Below are 16,267 nucleotides of genomic sequence, written 5' to 3'. Positions count from 1 at the left end.
GTTACCCCACCTACACACCAAACTTTTAAGCAGAGTCGGAGAAGGTCAGACTACTCACAAGTGTCTCCATCCCTATGGGGATACCTGGGCTGCAGGCAGGCACCCCACCTAGGAAGTTGAATCTCTTCTTTTATCTTGATGCACTGCCTCTCCTGGGAGACAGTGCTGGGCCCACCTGCCCCTCTGAACCCTCCTTAACCACCACAGGTGGGAAAGAGGCAGTCTCTGGGTCTCCCATATCCTCAGTTGATCTGGTGGTGTCTGGGGGCTGTTGGGAGGGGAGAGAACTTCATCAAGAAGTCTCTGCTAAGTAGCCTCATCTTGTCCTACTTCCCTGCCAAGTCCTCATCTTCAAGTGCCTCCCACTCTTGGTCTGAATCAGAGCACTCAGAGAGGGGACCATGACAAGTAAATGCAGGAGATGTTACACAGACAGAATTAGATTAATCTCTGTGAGGTATAAATCAGATTTCAGGAAGTGTTGAGAGCTGATGGGAGAAAATAAATAAATAAAAGGATAGTGGTTGCTACCACATTTTTAAAAAGTGAAATCCAGCAATTACTTGAGACAATCTTCAGGACTGATTTTGGAACATGTAGGTCCTTTGTGAAGCAGGGTAGAATCTGTACAAAGGCAGTAGTCTACGGATACATGCTGGACCAGATCTTGTCATTCATATGAGACAGTGGCATATTTCCACATCTGGAATGAGGGAGAAATTCATCTCAATTTGCATTTAAAGGTGAACGTACTTTGTCCATAGTTTTCCAAAACAGTGTGTGAACAGAAAAACAGCCACACTTCAAAATTCATAGTTCTTCACATTTTGCGATGCAGTTCTCCAGCCAAGTGATGCATAGAAAATTATTAGGCAAAATTCCACACACAAAATGTGTACATTAAGAGAAATTCACCCTGGAATGCTGATGAATTTTCATGATAGCTTTAATCCCTGCCTCTCCCAAACTGATATGGAAATGTGGAGAAATAAACTTAAGAGCGGAAAAATGAGAAATCAATAACAACAGATTCACCTAACATATTCCAAATACAGGAGTATCTCAAGAGAGTCACCCTGCCTTGTTGATCAGAGAATTACTGGACTCAAAAAATCTATTTTATATGCTTAAAGTATTTATTAATAAGCACCAAGTAGCCAGAAGGAAAGGGGGTGGGTGAGAAAGAACACAGAAATCACAAGGTGTCAGAAAAAGCCCAAAGACCATCAAACTATTTGTCCTTAAGCGGCCTGCCGTAGACATTACACAACCTCCAGAAAAACAAAAACAAAATAAATCTAGATTATAGTCCGCTACAAGCAGGGAGCAGGAGGCAACCATCACACAGAAGCCTTCTGCACAACAGGTATAAGCCCATAATCATATGATGATACATGGTGTTTACCACTGGAACCAGAATGCCGGCCTTGATCTCGGGCTATGAAATTATCACAGTAAAAACACACAGCTTCTGTTCCAAAGTATCTCTCTGTTACTCCTATTACTTTTTAAAGGTCTCTGTTGAACTGACACTGTCAAAGCTATTCCTACGGTTATCACATCAGCAAATGGAAAATTTCCATACAGTTACACTTATTGATGGCTTTAGTGATAGCTCACTTCTAAACTACCACCTCCAGTGTTGGAGTAACCTGCTCCAACAATTCCAGAAGGTCGTGAGGTTTAGAGAGGAAGATAGGAGGTTCAATGCTGAAGAAGCAAGAGGCAGTTGAAGCAGCAAAGGCGGCCGAAGCAGCAGAAGGTGGCCAAAAATAAAAGGACTGCAGTCGTAGCTTGTAGTGCACTCAATGGTAGAGTGAGCTCTCCCGTTCTTGAACAGAGGCAGGGGCTATTTATTAGGAATTTGTATAATAACGTCAGCATAATAACAACCAATAACAACCAAGCATAAAGAGCCCTTCCGGGCGGGGAACAGCCTCAGGGACCATTAATTTGGGGGCTTCCTGGCGCGCTTTTCCTGGAGCGGAGGGAACTTAACTCCAGCTCCGTGATCCCGGCCGGATCTTCTTTCTCTCCTCCGTGCCCGGCAGCACAAGATCGGGAAGATAGCGGCTGCACGCGGGAGGCGTCTGAGCGTATTCCCACACTCCAGAGTCTTCGCAGTGCTAGTAGCAGGACAGAGGCCAACTCCTGTTCAAGGTGTCTATCCCGGGAAACTTCTGTTAGGAGCTGACAGGCTTCTCACTTGTTTCAGGGACCTAGTTCAAACTAAGGCCCATGGTGTTGTGCAACAGTATCAACGCAGTCTTCTTTATAAACAGAATAAAACTTTTACTTGAGAAAATAAAGTTGTTCATAAACAGCATAGTTAAAGAGCATACACAGAGTGCTCATAGCAGCTACCTGACTCCTCACAGAAGCACAGTCTTAGTGATTTACTAGAGTCTTGGAACCACTCTGTCTGCCTTAGCTTTACATAGCAACAACAGCACTATTCCACAGACTACTCCATACGCAATCCATACAGCTCTCTGACTGAGGCCCATAGAGAGGCTGGCTACTTTTATACAGAGAATAAGTCATCACCCAAGATGAGTCATGAGTCACAGTGATTTAGCAGTTTGCTGTTAACAGTTAGCAGGCTTAGGCTTGAATGATTGTGTAGGCCATGTAGGCCTTACTGCTTCTGCTCTCAAGAACCTTTGTCTCATGACACATGGCTCAGTTGATGCCATTCAACTATTGGCTGGAAATGAATTTATCTCTGCTGGTTCCACAAAACACTTAGAATTGTGAGCATTGTCGGCCAGTTAAAAGTTCCCTTGCGGGCTCTGCTGTCTGCTTGTGATAGAAGGCGGAAGGGAAACCACATCCTTGCCAATGCAGTTTGCATTGCAGTACCATTCATTTATGAGTGCAGGCAGCCATTTCCCCTGCAAATCTTCTTGACTCAATCAGCACGGTGGGGACTAGTCTAGTGGGTTTTTTGTTTAAAAACAACTTCATTTTGTTTATTAAAATACTTATGCCTGACCTATCCATTTCTTAAAGAAGACTTCAGTGAAATGACCCCAAAGTCAGCAATGAAAACATGAAAACTGTATTATTAAATGAAACAGTAAGCAAAAAAAGTTAACAGAATGATCAATGCAGAATAGAATGACAAAGCTGGGAGCAATTATTCCTTATACCACTTCATTCCTTGTATCCCTGCCCAACCACTGAGGTCTTCAAGCAAGTTTCTGCTAAGGGTTCGTCATGGCTCAGATGCACACAGCTCACATCCAATAGGAGCTGTGCATTCCATATTGTGGGCCCAATTCTGTGGAGCAGAGATCAGACAAGCCCCCTCCCTGTTGAACTTTTTGAAATAAAAAGGCATCTTAAAGTCAGATTTCTGATTTTATACTTTATTTTATCTATGTACATAAGGCAATCCTGCTGGATCAGGCCAACGTCCCGCCCAATCCAGCTTCCCATTCTCACAGTGCCAATTGTAGCTGGGAAGGGGAGTTTGCAGGCTCCCTGAAATGCTTCTGGTAGGACAAGTGGGCTCTCTGGGAGGCTGCACAGGCAGAGAGACCTGATCGTCTCACCCTTGCTGCCAAAGGAGCTACAGGTGGTAGATGAAGGACCAAGCCCTCAGATACAGGAAAGCTCTGTACCTGGACCATCTTCAAGGAGTCTTAAAGTCCCCATGTCCCTCTGGAGGCAACCTCATTTCTTTGAAATAGGAACACAGAGGAGAGTGTAGGAATTAACCCCCTGCTGGCTGGACAAGATGTCCACATACTTCCCTGCCCCTAGAGTCCAAAAATTGTGCAGAACAGCAGCAAGTACGGTAACACCTGGCTATGCATCATCCAGATCTAGCAGGGTCAGAGGCAAATGACACAGCCCAGGGCAGGCTCAGGTGAAGCCTGAAAACAGCAACTGAGAGTTTGAAGGGACCAAGGAAGGCAAAGCGGAAGCAGCCCTGAAACTATTACGTGGAGGATGCAGAAGTGAAGATTAAATGCATTTCTTGGCCTTAATTTTAAGGGAGTGACGTGCTTATGTTCACTCATTTTAGGCACCAATCAAGAAAATGTAGCCCAAACAAGATGTTAAGTATAATCCTCCAATCAAATTGATTTCTTTGAAATTATTTGAATACTAGTTGTCAGGATCTCTCTCTCTCTCTCTTTTTCAATGCACTTGCAAAATTCTGCTTGTCAGGTCTGTCTGCATGAATACAATATTAGCTATTCTTTCACAGTCTCCTACATTTGTTTGATATCACAATGAGAAATAAAATTGGGGATCTATGCCGACATGTTCTTTGGTGCTATTTTTATCAAAGTTTAGCTGTACATTTTTAGCATTGCCCAAAAAACCCCACACGATGCGATGTGGAATTTCCACAGCTTCCTTTGGTTTCACTGCTCTTTCTTATTGAGTGATTACAACAGGGGTGGCTAATGTGGTACTTGCAGGTGCCAATATGGAGTCACCAACCCAGTGCCCACAAGCACTAGTGTGACTGCCAGTACTTCCTTTGGCACCTGCAAAATGTTCAGTAAATATCCCATCAAAAAATCACCATCAACGAGAGCTTGTTTGCTTGTCCTGCTGTTTACACTCGTTTGGACTCTTAAACATGCCTTCATTTTGTTGGATGCCAGGATTGGACAGCACTCATCAATTCCATACAGAGAAGTGTTGCAAAGTGTGAGTGACTGCAGTGGTGGCTAATATAAGTCCCTTTTTTCTCATTGATGGGTACCATTTTGTGATCTTGTCTCTTTTTCTGCTTTTTTAAAAATAGATTGCAGCCATTTTGGGTTGCACCACCCCATGACAGCCTTTTTGCGATGAAAACCCACACAACATTATAACGTTTCCAATTGTGCCCACTGCCCCCGAATTACATATTCTCAAAAGAGCCATCCATCAGTCACCTTAATGGCAATTATTTCTATGACGGGAGAAGCCATACCCATGGGACTTCTGCTTCACTCAGAGCTCCTAAAGGGACACAACCTCTATCCCCTCTCTGCTAAGAGATGAATGGCAAGTGACGTGCACTGCAACCTCCCCCTTCTCTGTTTTGTCACCCTTTTTCAAAACTCAAAATGAAAAGTTTGCCCTCAAAATTCCTTAGTGCTCCTCCCCCAATGAGCAGAATTCCCCAGCCCAAATCACACTTCAGGGAATTACAATGATGTCTTGATGTATACAGTTGGGGCTGGATTGTTGCTGCCACATGGTTAGGCAGCAGTGCTAATGCCTGCGACTGGTAACTACTGGTGTTGGCTGGGTCACATGCTACGTTCTCACCCAGGGAGGTGGAGCAGTAGCATGGGGATTTACCCCTATGCCATGGGACCTGACCACAGGGAAGCAGCGGCAGTATGCGTGAACTACGCCTGAGTTTCAGTAGTTTACCATTCTGCCTCCTTCACCACAGGAAAATAACAAGGGTTTAATAAAACTAAGGAAGAGTCTAAAGAAGAAGCAGTCATTGAGTCCAAAAGGAAAATAAGCAAAGGATATGCATGTTCCAACTACAACAAATAATGCCATGCAGACGCCTAGTAAAATCAACTTGAAATGCAGCAACAAATCCACCCCTGCAGGGAGAGGGCAGGAGAAGTCATTTAAGTTCTACTAGTTACCAAGTCATGTAACAATCAACACATTTCCCTGCTTTCATGAAATTGTTTGTGAGCTTTTCCTGCAGCGTGAAGTTGATTGGAAGTCATTTGTGGGAAGAAACATCCTCCATTCACATCTGGTTTCAGTTCAGATTGGAACCAAATTCCTGTACCAACTAATAGGCCCATCCCAGTTCTGATTCAAAGCTGATTCAAAAATTTACAGCTAAACACACACACACACCTACCTCTAAAGAGTTAAAAGTGGTCTACAATAGGTAGCTCCTAGTCAGCTCTGGTGGACTGAACACAATGTGCTGTTTTGCTTGTGATGTTTTAATATATCCATAAGCTATTGAGCCAGGGTATTCTGCTAGATAGAAGTATAACAGCCTTGAGGCTAGGCCAGGCCTACCCCCCTCTCATAAATGGAATGGAGAAATCACAGCAGCCCATTGTCTTCCTCTTGTCTTGGCCAAGGTCTTTCACAGTCTTATTACTTTATCATTTATTTAAGTCACCCTTCAGCAAATCAGATTTCAAGTCCATGTGTAACACACTATCCTTCCACAGAGAAACATAGCACCCACTGGTTTCTATGGAAAATGTTTATGGTGTCTGGGACAGGAACGGGCTTCAATGACTACTAGCTATCAGTGGCAACCAGACACTATAGCTATATACGACTCTGAATTCTGGTTGCTGGGAATCACTCCCAATAGAATGCATACAACCATTTTCTCACACTGACTTCTTAGCGATGATTCCATGTCAGGCCAGGCTTTCTATTTTTCATTACTTTACAGTCCTTTCCATTATTAATTAATTATCCATTCATTTCATCCAGCTCAATGCTCCCAGAGCTTTTACCATATAAGCAAAACTTTCCCCAAGCAATTCACCTCCACATCTTCTTTCCTTGTTCTTCGTTGACTATGTTAACCTAAAGTATAACATTAAATTTCCCAGTTAGTAATCTCTGTTGCTTCTGCCTTTTCCCACTCTTGAGCTACCAATATTCTTGCTGCTGTAACATATTAATTCATTTTCTGAATCTGATCCAATGCCTTCCAGATGACTCAATAAGATTCTTATTGGTTCTAATGGGACTTCTATTCCTTTCATTCTTTAGTGACAATGGCAATGATGTAGCCATTATATTTGGCTGCACAGTGATATAATAAAGGGTGAATAAAGTCATCCCACTACTATTTATTCTCTGAGTTGTATACAATAAAGGTAGAAAAGCTATAATGCAGATAAATTTAGGATGGATAAGGCAGAACGCCCTCCCACCAGATGTCAAAGAGAAAAACAACTACCAGACTTTTAGAAGACATCTGAAGGCAGCCCTGTTTAGGGAAGCTTTTAATGTTTGACAGACTATTGTATTTTAATATTTTGTTGGAAGCCGCCCAGAGTGGCTGGGGAAACCTAGCCAGATGGGCGGGGTAAAAATAAAATGATGATGATGATGATGATGATGATGATGTCAACAGCTATTAGACACAATGGCTATGTTCTATCCCAACATCAGAGGGTGCATGCCCCTGAATGGCAGGTTCTGGGAATCACAAATGGGGAGAGTGCCGTTATCCTCAGGTTCTGCTTCAAGGGTTTCCACCGGCATCTGGTTGGCCACTATGAGAACAGGATGTTGGACTAGAAGGGCAATTGGCCTGATCCAACAAGCTCCTTTTATGGTTTATGTTAAAATTAACTATAAAATCAGAAAACTTGATTAAAATGCCTGCTGAAATAAGAAGTTTGCAAGTTCAATGGGGAGGGGGCTTGTCTGAGAGGGAGTTCCATAATATGGAAAACGCAGCTCCCGTTGGCTATGAGCTGTGTATCTGGGCCATGAGGGGTTACTAACAGTGACTCACTTGAAGTTCTCAGTGATAGGGCAGGGATATAAGGAATCAGGTGGTATAAGGAATCATTGTTCCCTGCCTTGTCAAATGTCAGGCGGCAGAGAAACCAACCAGGTTGCCAGGAATGGATAAGACAAGGAAAAGTCCTTACCATCTGCTTTTACTCAATATTTACAGAAAGTCGCTTGGGAATGTAGCCTCTTGGAATAATGGTGTTGCTCCAAGTGATCATTCACCCCCTTTTCTCCCACGTCCTCATTCTTCACCTTCTCCCCTACGGGTGGCACTGAGGGCCCTTTGCATCTGAGCCCTTTGCTCTACTACTTTCAATGCTCACCGGGTTCTGGGAGAAGGTTGTTCTGGAATGTTCTGGAGCCGACTGCTGCTTCCCAGGTAAGCTACACCCTCTATTGTGTGGGCTGGGTAGTCCCTTCCCTTACCTGGCCAATCCCTTGGCAACGCCTCCCCCAGGCGGGATTGGACAGTTAACTGGGGTAGGCGGAGACCCCAGGTATCCCTTCTAGGGGAGGGCGCAGCCAGCCGAACTACCAGGTGTCACCCAGGAATTCAGGGGGCTGTGCGCAACCACGCAAACTTCGCCCCCCATTTGATGTGGGGAGCGGTCATTTTGCACCCCCTAATCCATGAAACATGACTGAATTGGGGTCAAGGAGTGTCATCTTCACTGCGTTTGCAATGAGGATACGATTCCCTCCTTCCTGAGGAGTGTATTTTGTGCAACACAAAAAATGTTTGCACAGCAAGACCTGTCGCTGCGGTGTTTACAATCTAGAGACTTCCTCCAATTACTTAAATTGCTTAAATTTTCCCTTGTCTTCCATATCTTAGCACTTTCCTTGCTGATAGGCATATCCAATAAACTGTCGGCACAGAGTGACAGCTGGTGCCGCCGCTTAACCTGCTCTGTAACCCCAGCACTAATACTTTCTTCCTCTAGAAATTCCAGACAGAAGCATCAGCTGTCCTGACAGCACAGTTAACCTCGTTTGAAAGCTTACTTCCTCTTGCTCATGCAATCTCTAGCAGCAGCATCATATTTGGGTGGCTTTGTTTGAACAGGGCACATGTCTCCTGTCCTTCCCCTGAGGAGGTCTGCCTTGGAATGTGTTGCTGAACTGTCTTTCAGCAATGGGCTGGCATGTCAACAGCAGCTGAGGAGTCCTTTTCACGTGGAGGAGGGATGCAGAACCTGTGGCCGTACAAAGATTGTGGCACTCCAACTCCCATCAGCCTTGGTCAGTGTGGCCAATGGCCAAGGATGGCGGGGGCTGTAGTTCAGCAACATCCAGAGAGCCGCAGACTCCTCTCACTCCTGCTGTAGAATGTCAGATTCCAAGAGCACATGGTCCAACTCATCCTTAGCAGTGAGCAAACCTCGTAACCATTGGAATTTGGTTTTCATCACAATAGCAACCAAATATTTGCTATGTTACTAGAAACAGCAGGCCTGGTTCCAGGGGTCTGATTTCTTGGAAATGCATTTGTCTTAGCCATTTGAACTTAGGGTGTATCCACTCTGAAGGCTTAAGACTGGTTTAACAACCCTTTACTCTCCCCAAGGGATCCTGGGAAATGGAGTTCTACTTGGACGGCTCACAATTTTCAGCATAATTCTCGGCACCATCACCAGTGTATGGTTCCCAAGAAGCTTTTGGGGAAAGATAGATAGATAGATAGATAGATAGATAGATAGATAGATAGATAGATACTTTATTATCATTGTACATAGTACAATGAAATTGAATGCCATTCCACATTTACAGCCACATATATGCATTTATACATTTACAACCACACATATACATACATACCAGCCATCACGGCTCCCCAAAGATCATATCATTTGGTTACAGCATTTAAAATAGTTATAGCTCTTGGATAAAAACTGTTTTTTAGTCTATTCGTTCTTGATTTAATTGTTCTGTATCTCTTGCCTGAAGGCAACCATGCAAACAGACTATATCCAGGATGAGATGAATCCTGTAAAATGTTGTTTGTTTTTTTGAGACAACGGGAGCTACAGTGGTGCATCGCAAGATGAAATTAATTCGTTCTGCGAGTGCTGTCGTATAGCGATTTTTTCGTCTTGCGAAGCACCAACGGGGGAATAGCGGTTTGACGAAGAAGAAAAAATAGGAAATTTTTTCGTCTTGCAAGGCAAGCCCATAGGAAAATTCATCTTGCGAGACAGCCTTTCGCTAGTGAATGCCTTTCGTCTAGCGAGTTTTTCGTCTAGCAAGGCATTCGTCTAGCAAGGTACCACTGTATATAGTTCGTCCAAAGATGGGAGAGGATGACCGATAATCTTTTCAACTGTGGTTATGACCTTCTGGAGCATTTTCCTGTTGGTGACTGTGCAACTGGCAAACCAAGCACAGATACAGTATGTAAGAATGCTCTCTATGCTGCCTCGACAGAAGGACACCAGCAGTCTCTCACTCAGATTGTTCTTCTTTAAAAGTTTGAGGAAATAAAGTCTCTGCTGGGCCTTCTTTACCAGAGCAATGGTATCAGCGCTCCAGGTCATACCCTGCTTGATAGTAACACCCAGAAACTTGAATGCAGACACCCTTTCCACCCGGTTCCCACCAATATACAAGGGCTGAATGTCCGCCTTTTTTCCTGTAGTCCACTACCAGTTCCTTGGTCTTAGCGATATTAAGGACCAGATATTAAAGACCAGATAGCAAACCAGTTAACCCCCCCCACCTGTTTAGTATGTATATACAAGGAGCATTGCTCACCAACCCCACATATTCCTCAACCCCTGGCCAACCCCCAACACTTTTCCATCCCCAAACTACTCCATCCTCTCACAACTCCAAGCACCCCATATCCTTAAAGTGCCTTCAAACCCTACATATCCTCACAGGTCCTTCATGTCCTTCCACCACTGCTTCCCCCTGCCCCCAACCTCTGCTGTTGTTTAAAGCTGTCATTTTAAAACCTAGCTTCTCTTTTGCTCCCCTCCCCTGCCTCCTGACTTCCTGCAAACCCAAGATCGTGATGTAGGGATCATCCCAAGTGGGCATGTGCAATGACAGTCTTGCACACATGTATGCACACATGTGCACACACACACATCTCATGCCTTTTGCTTTAGGATTGCATGACTGAAGCTATGGTGAGGCGTTGGTATCTGTTCTGTGAGGTTCAAGAGGGATAGAGGGAGGCCTTCTATCTGGCTGGCATTTTATCATCTGGCCTGAACGCGCAGTAGTGAAGAATGTGCTGAACCTGAATTAGTCCAATCATTACCTTCCTCCTGTGTAATGCAACATGGGATATTCCTGGATCTAGTGGGTGGGGTGAGAACCCCAGCATCAGGGAAATGGGGGGGGGAGGTCTTGGAGGTAGCTGAGACACAGCTATTTGAAAGGAAGTAAGATGTTGTAGAAGTAAGATGCTTTTGATTTAAGATGATAAGATAAGATAAGAGATAGAATAATGAATTAGATAGGGATATTATATAAGTTAAGAGATAAGAGAGATAAATGGATAAGTTGCTGTTAGAAAATAGATTCGAAATATATAGTTTTTGGAAGTTACGAAAAAGGCATTTACAAGGGACGCAGAAGGAGGAGATAGGAGGAAGGCCTACCAAGATGGGAGGGAAAATTGAACTATTTTTAATAGAAGTAATAAGTTGTTATTTTGTTGTGTTTTTTGTTAATGTTTGTTGTTATTGTAGTTTTTACGTTGTTTTTTTATGTTAAAAATTTAATAAATATATTTTATTTTTTTTAAAAAAGGAAAGGTAGCATCCTCAAATATATAGACGCTGTTGAAAAGATAGTATTGTGATTGCTTTGGACAGAAACAATATACCTGAATGAACTGAAGTTAGAATAATCCGCGCTTTGGGACTCTGCATAAGAGAAAAATCTTTAAAACAAAATTCAACCCTATCCAGGGCAGCAAACAGCCACAGCCTGATAAATTAAGACTGATTCTGCTTCCTAACTTTGCTTTTATTCCCTGATTCCCCATCCCGTTCCATTCTCTGTCTACTATAAATTTCTTGGGGGGAAATGCAGCTAGCGTCCTTCCCTGTATATCCACCCCATGCCTAACATGGTGGGTGCCTGCCTGTAGGAGCTGCTGTAACACAAACAATAGTTAAACTTGTGAATGACAAATGGGGAAAATGCAGTGAGGATGGATTATGCGGTGATTTGTTTTCTCTGGATTGCCATTCTTTCCCCTAGAACAAATTTGTACATGCTGCCCTCCCCTCCCGAGAAAGGGGGGGGGGGAGAGAGAAGGAAACAATTAAGATTTGCTGCCCCAGTACTTGCCAAGCGGCAAAGCACTTTGGATTCCTGTCTCAGCTGGCTTCGAGCCCAAATGGAAGCCATTCCTTGCAGACAATGATGTCCTGCCAGCTTCACAATCTCACAGCAGGAAAACAGTACACTAAGTCTAAAGAAAATTGATGGTTTTGTGCTTGTACTTGCAAAAGCTCCATTTCAGGAGACGGCGGGCTCCGAAGAATCCCACGTAAATGGCTTGAACTTTGGCTTACATACCAGTGCACAAAAAGGAAATGACAACTGCTTACAGTCACTACCGGAGGAATGAGGATCCCACTCTGCTCCTCGCTTTGTTTGCATTGCTGTTGTGCTTTGTTTGCAGAGCATGACCAAATGGGGTGTGCCGCCAACCAGCAGAGAACAGCCTAGAAGAGGTCAAGCATGTGCAATTTGCACTGCCATCTAAAAGCCAACTCACAGGGCCAGGGCCTGTATTTTAACCCTCACCTTGCTGATTTGCACAATACCCACTAGTCTGCCACTCGCCATTACCTGAACACGTTGTGGAAATCAATGAGCTGTTATGATAGACAGCGACAGGTGCATTCAGGTGCATAGCAGGGATGTTCCACCCAGCCGTTGCAGCAACAGCAGTGATTTGTTTAGAAGGGCGAACAATTGAGGAATTTGTCGCAAAGGTGAGAAAGCCTCAGTAACTTTTGTACAGCTTGAACAACAGCGTTGACTTGCTCAAGAGAGACAAATGTAGGGCCACCTATTCCTCTTTGAACTGTAGCACAGCGGCCACCATAGGTCAGGTGACATTTGCTGTGTTGGGGAAGGGGTGCATAATTTCTTGCAATATTTCTCCCCCAAGCTGGTCTTTTCCAGAATTTAGAGAAGGTGTGTTTTAATTCCTAACATATTCCCCCCGCCCCCAGATTAGCATATTCCACTGCTAACTGCGCAGGAGACTACGGACATATGTTTGTCATCATTATCATTATTATTTTATTTATACCCCGCCCATCTGGCTGGGTTGCCGCAGCCACTCTGGGAGGCTTCCAACACACACAAAATTAATAATAAAACATCAAACATTAATACTAACAATCAGATCCTTTATAAAAAGTCACAATAACTTTAAAATAAACAACTTGTACCAAATAAAGCAATATGCAATAATGCATTAGAATCCAACAGTAAACACCAAAATTAAACATCAGCAAGGAATAATTAAACAGTTTACACTTATCAATTGCAATAAAGAATTACTTATCCATAATCGATAAAAATAGCAGCAAGTCACAATACATAAAATACCACAAATCATACAAAACGATGGTAAAAGGATTAGATTAAGAAACAAGGACACACAATTTATAAAATTATTTTAAACAAAACAAAACAAAAAACTATCCCTGAACTCTCCTCCCAGCTGCCTCTGCTGTTCTCAAAGTCATGGTATGGGAAAGGTTCCCAGGGCTTGGGGGTGGGGACAAGGCAGGTGGAAGCCATTGACTGCAGACCGTCACCCTCCCCTCAGTTCTTCCTCTGGAGCAGAGCAGGTCACTGATGTTAAATGAATGTGTGTGTTTGTCATAAGTGAGTATGCAAGTGAATGACCATTCCCTAGAGCTCTTAGGATAAATTTCATCAGAAGAATTTGAAAACAGAACCTCTTTGCAGCTTCTCACATTCTTGGAAGTGGGTGCTCTTATAGAGACTCTCTGTTCAGGTAGGTAGCCGTGTTGGTCTGATGCAGTGTGTATCTGAAGAAGTGTGCATGCACATGAAAGCTTATACCCAGAACAAACTTAGTTGGTCTCTAAGGTGCTACTGGACATTTTTAAATTTTTATTTATTTATTATAGAGACTCTGTGTCATTGGGCTGGCACACACATAGTGAGATTTAAAAACGTTAGCAGCACAGTCCTATACATGTTTACTCAGAGGTAGGAATGGAGAGATTCGTGTGTATCTGGTTCATGTAACTTTCTCATGCGTTCTTCTACACACAGTACATAATGACTAGAGATGGATCAGTTTCGGTTTCTCTCCTTTTCTCTGTTTTCCAACCGTAAGTTCACTTCACATTTCCATACCAGTTTGCATGAAACAAAGAGCAATCATGAAAATTCATCAGGATTCCACTGCAAATTTCTCCCAAGAGACATGTCTGCAAACAATTTTTCTTAATATAATGCATTTTTGTATGCTATTTTCACTAATATACCCCAGTACAGTGGTAACTTGGAACTTGAACGTAATCTGTTCTGGAAGACAGTTTGACTTCTGAAACATTTGAGTTCCAAGGCGCGGCTTCCGATTGGCCGACAACTAGGTTTTTGCACAGCGGAAGCCGCGTTGGACGTTCATGTTCCGAGGAACATTCGAAAACCGGAGCACTTACTTTCGGGTTTTCGGTATCCAGGAGCTGAAGTGTTTGAGAACAGAGCCGTTCGAGTTCTGAGGTACCACTGTATATGCATTTTTGTACACATTACTTGACTGAAGAACTGCACTTCAAAATTTGGAGAAGTTTGAATTATGAAGAATGGCCATTTCAGTTCACATATTGCTTCAAGCCAGCCTTTCCCAACCTCGGGTCCCCAGATGTTGTTGGATTACCACTCCCATTATCTCTGACTGCTGCCCCTGCTGGCTATGGATGATGTGAGTAGTAGCCCAACAACATCTGGGGACCCAAGGTTGGGAAAGGCAGTTTCAGGGAGTGCAAATTAGATTGGTTATCCTTTAAATGTGAACTACACCAAATTTCTCCCCCATCTCTAAAATTTCACATATGGAATTGGCTTCTTCCTGATCCCATGAACTTAAATGACTTTAAAGTGGAATTAGACAAATCCATGGCAGATATAGTATGTGGCTGCATACAATCTCCAGCACAATAGCCTTTTCCTGTTCAAATGGCTTCTGGGTTTAATCTGAAGATGTATATACCAGTCAAACAAGCACTGAGGGGATGCTTAGTTGAAAAGTCAGAACATATTCGTTAAGTTTTCTAATCTCTGTGGTAGCAAATATAGTACAGTTATGCAGAGACTGCATGTGCTTCTGAATGTACCACGTTCTGCTTTTCAGTGACCTTTGTAGTACTAAGTCAACTTTGGCTCTTTTAATATTATGACCCTTGCTATTGTCCATGGCTGTAGTATCTGAACTTTGCAGTGTGGACGAATAAACCATGATGTACTATCCCACACTGTGCGAATGCTTTTAGAGCATTATGCTTCATTCCCATTACAAAATATATCTCCAATCTTCAGAGACTAAAAATAATCAGGGTTTTATTAAAAAGCAAATAAAAAAAGAAACAGTTCTATGTGGCAGTCCATAATGTTTCTCATTATCCCCTAGATTTTTCTATCATTAGATGCCAAAGTCTGCATGAAGACTGGCCGTTTTGTTCATTACACCAAAGTGGACCTTGCCAAGGGCAACTTGGGCTATTGCCACTGGAAGTGCTGCTGAGCTCACCCCAATGCTGCTTTGCCTGCTCAGAAATCAACATGGTTTGTTAGATAAGCAAGATATTACTCTGACCTACTTCTATGAAAGGTACTTTGGTTCCTTTAAAGAAAACGATAATTACAGAGTGCAATGTAGTGCCTTCGCAAAGAGCTCTTGTTGTTGTTGTTTTATAAAGACCACATAGACAGCAAGATAAGATCAATGTACACAGGCAAAAATGGTATTTTGTCAGTTACATCAATTTGATGTTACCAAAGAGACGGAACATTAACAGGAGCAGGAGCGCTGGAGAGGCTGGCAAAGAAAGGGGGGGCAGCATAGTGGAGACAGGAATTGTGTACCTCACATCCTAAAGGAAGAACTGTAATTGTAGCATACAGGGTGAGATGAGACGGTTACAGTCTGGATGGAGATAGAGATGGAGATGGAGCTACCTTTAAGATAGAGCACAACTACCTAAGAGTAGAAACATGTTACAGAAAGCTGAGCATTTTGCTGTCACAGCTGATCTCTGTCTCAGGTAGTTTATATTCCCTCTTCAGTTACCCATCTCTAGATTCTTGGTGAATCCCAAATAGCTCAAATCTAGCATTGATATAAACACTTTGCAGAGACAGTTCCAAACATCTGTAAGCCCTAAATTTGGTTCAGGCAATACTTACGCCCATGGGAAGAAGGGATGGAGCTGCCAAAGAGCTTCCCTGTTAACCTATTGCTCAGAGTGAAAAACAGCTTCAAGGGAGCAGAGTGAAAAACAGCTTCAAGGGAGGCGATTGGTTTTTCCAGATCACGTGGCTTCCTAATTTGAAAAGGTTCCAGCTGGACAGTTCAGTTGATTATTTGTATGAGGTTTTAGTTGATTAATTGATCAAGCAAATGAATATGAATGTAAGAACAATGTTTCTGGAGTCAAAAGTACCATTCTCCTGTTTTTAGGTGACACAAACAACGGTCATAACAGTAATCACCTGATGCGGCAGAGAAAAATTATGTGGGTTGCTCTGTTTAAGATGGTTCTTGCTGTCT

This window comes from Lacerta agilis, chromosome 2 (genome assembly GCF_009819535.1).
Source record: "Lacerta agilis isolate rLacAgi1 chromosome 2, rLacAgi1.pri, whole genome shotgun sequence".
In the NCBI taxonomy this organism is placed as follows: domain Eukaryota; kingdom Metazoa; phylum Chordata; class Lepidosauria; order Squamata; family Lacertidae; genus Lacerta; species Lacerta agilis.
Note: the sequence above shows the minus strand (reverse complement) of the source record.